This window comes from Pseudochaenichthys georgianus, unplaced genomic scaffold (assembly GCF_902827115.2).
Source record: "Pseudochaenichthys georgianus unplaced genomic scaffold, fPseGeo1.2 scaffold_579_arrow_ctg1, whole genome shotgun sequence".
NCBI classification, from domain to species: domain Eukaryota; kingdom Metazoa; phylum Chordata; class Actinopteri; order Perciformes; family Channichthyidae; genus Pseudochaenichthys; species Pseudochaenichthys georgianus.
In genome coordinates, this window is record NW_027263138.1 from 124768 (window position 1) to 128150 (window position 3383).

Consider the following 3383-nt stretch of genomic DNA (forward strand, 5'->3'; position numbering starts at 1 on the left):
CTTTTGTTCATAGAGTTTGTACATACAAAGCTGTACTTGTGGGTTAGTAGCCTGTTTCTACTGTAATCATTTTCAATAATTGTGCTCAGGTCACCGGTTGGTTGTCCATAAACTTAACAGGGGGTGTTTCTGGTACAGACTAAAACATGGATCCAGTGTATTTGGAGATTCCCCTAATCTGTAAATCCCCATCACTGATTATCCCGATCACTTAAACCCATCTCATCATTTGATACAAGAACTGCATATATGGGGGGTGAATCATCTTGATTGTAACCTCCTCCCCTTTGGGAACGAGTATTTCTAAATTCTCCTCTTGTTGCTCAGCTGATATTTTGGCTATGGGGATAAGTGAAAGTCTCTGAAACACAGCTGGAGTTTTGTTAGTGATGTGAGCATTATCTATGAGTGAACTAATGGATCCATGTCTTACTTGATATTGTACTCCCCATCCAACCAGAAAGGTGCCACGTGTAATGAGCACAATCAACAATGCTATTCTGACTCTTATCCCTAGGGGACCCCACAATTGGTTTGGCTTTGTTCTTGACATCATCTCTATTTTCTTCATGGTTGTGTCAGTTACAGAATTTAAAGAATGAGTACTTTAATAACGTATATGAAAATGGGACTCTTTTTCAGATGTAAAACAAAAATAGGTTTTCACTTTAGTGTACAATCTATAAAAATCTATAGACAATTCGTCTTTTGAGCTGTTTCTATCTTTATCTTATTTCTATTTATTGTTTTGTTCCAGCTCTGCCAAATCAGTCCTAACTCCCAATAATGTTCTGGAAGTTGCCAGTGAAGGGTGACAATGTGTGAGGTGGTGTCAATTTGCTCCTTTTTCTTTACCTTTAAACCGGAGCGCGTGTGAAGTTCATTACAACTTCTCAATGTTCCGTCCACCGGGATCAGCTCACTGTCTTTTGTGAACTTTCACCCTCACCCAATCACCTGGCCGAACCGGAGTCTCTTCTGGAGTCTCGTCTGGTATCTCTGTAGCTTTCCTAGCCTGTGTAGACAAAACTTGGAGAATATTGAGTTCTGACATATTCATTACTTTTATTCGTCTAATATCTAAAACTGGACCACTCCCTCCTTGGAGGAGGCCCAAGCTTCGGCATACCTCTTGTTGTTCTGAGACCTAATGTTAACTACATGTTATTATTTATTAACTACAACGTCACTGAAATCAACATATCTGTATAATCATGACACTCCCTCCTTTGAGCATAACATGCTCAATTAATATTGCAATGATTACCCTATTCTCAACAGGACATGTAAAACCCCTAACGTTGCATTAAATAAATATAACTTCTCCGTGTACCCATAAGGTGTACAACAAATATCGTATGATGTATGGTTTTCTGATGGTATAAAAACATATTCACTAAAATCTGCCATTAGCACAACAAATTGTTTACTTGTTTCAATAATGGCTTTTGTCATGGTATTATGCATCATTGTTGCAGCGAAAAACAATACCCCTGGTTTCGCTAATGCGTCTCAATAACTCGCATTAAAAATAAATATTATATATATAAAAATAATATTTCTCTAAACTAGAGGGAAAATACGAACTATTCTCACAGAGGGTGACATGCATGAAGGGCTGGTGCCCCTCACTCAAAATGAGATATTGCCTTACGCACTACATTATAAATCAGTAAAGTTACTCAAGAATAAATAAATAAAAACTGATTCTTGAAACTGTTGTAAAAACCCTACAACTTCTTCATCCAAGCTCTCAATCAGTGTTATGTTATTTAATCTGCAGCTCATTGCCTTAAAACAGATAGTTCAGACCAATTATAAAATGTTGTTTATGAGAAAAATGTAATCTGACTCCATAAATCACATAATTGTTTGACTAAAAAACTACACTTCCATTAACAATAAATGAAGTTCCCCTTTAAACACAGCCCCGGCCTTCTGACGGGTCTATCTATGTACTGGCTGGAAAATGTTGGGCCAGTCTCTGTCGCTCTGTCACTGTTCTCCCGCTAACAGTCACTCTCTAGTTCTGCTGCGTTCTTGTTGACTTCTTCACTGGTTTGAGACAAGCGACCCTATCGGACACCTCCCTTTGTAGCCAGACTTCACCACAGCAGAATCGAGTTTCTGTTTTTAGGTCTCAACAGCTCCACGTCAGGTGTATCGCCGTCCCTTGAACTGCAGTCGGTGTAAACAGGAGGACTTGGTAAGGATCCTCCGTCTTGGTCGAGTACTAGGTTTCCGTCTTCATATTTTTTGGTGGAAACCCGTCGTCTTGACCTCACTAGCTGTGTGGACACAATAGTATTCTGTGTAGGGGAACAACATCACGCGTAATATCTTTCCTTCTCATAATTACAAAAATAGTCTGCTAAATGTTCTATTCTGTAGATGCTTTATGTTTAAATGCAAATGCTACTCTCAATTTTGTTTTACATTAAACATTAAACCTCTCCCTCCTGTGGTGACAGATATGGCTCAATGTAGCTGGATTTCAAAATACCCTTGTGCTGAAGATGCATCACCTGGTGGTCTGGTCCTCTGAGCTTCCTCATTGTTGTGGTTGATACCAGGGTGTCAGTGGCATTTGGGTCATGTTTGGCACCTCTGTTCGTCTTTGACATCTCTGGGACCCCCTGCCTCCGTTGTCATCATGGAAACCTCCCCCGGGGTATCTGCATGGAGGGCCGTTGTTTGGTGCATGTGGTGGGTGTTTCATTTGTTGTTGTGGACAATCTCTAGCCCAATGGCCCATTTGGCTGCAATGGTAACATCCCTCAAACCGTAAACGTCTTCTGCCTGTGCCTCCTTGGAAACCTCCTGGTTGTTGGTATTCTGATTCTATGGCACTATCTGAGATTTAACTGTTTGAGGTGTCTGCCCTGCATTCTCTAGTTCTTCCTGAGCTTGAATTGTTGGAGGTGTCTGCCATGCCTTCTCTGGAAGTTTCCCCTCCCTTCTCCTTGTCTTGTTCCTACAAGCTACAGTGTCTTTTGTTTTTTCTGCTATGTCTTCCCTCACTGTCAGGTCTGCTACTCGGACCACATTTATGCTGTGTGCCAATAGGCTGGCATATTCCAGATGGAGTATCAGACTTGTAACTCTTATAAATCTTTCTTCAGCTTCCCTCCATAGTTAGCTGTTGTAGGCATTGTCCATGCTCATAGTCGAGTACTGCTCTTCTATGGGCTTTTGTTGGTCCAGGTTGATCATCTGCTGGAATCAGTCCTCTTGTTTGCCACTGTTCCAACAGTTTCTCTATTTGGTTCCATGTCTTCTGTCTTTTAATTGGAAAGGTTAAAGCATCGGATCAGATTTGTACCCTTTCCTTGATATCTGCAGTTGAGCCTGACTCTGCTTCTGGTCTCAACTTAGTTTCTTTC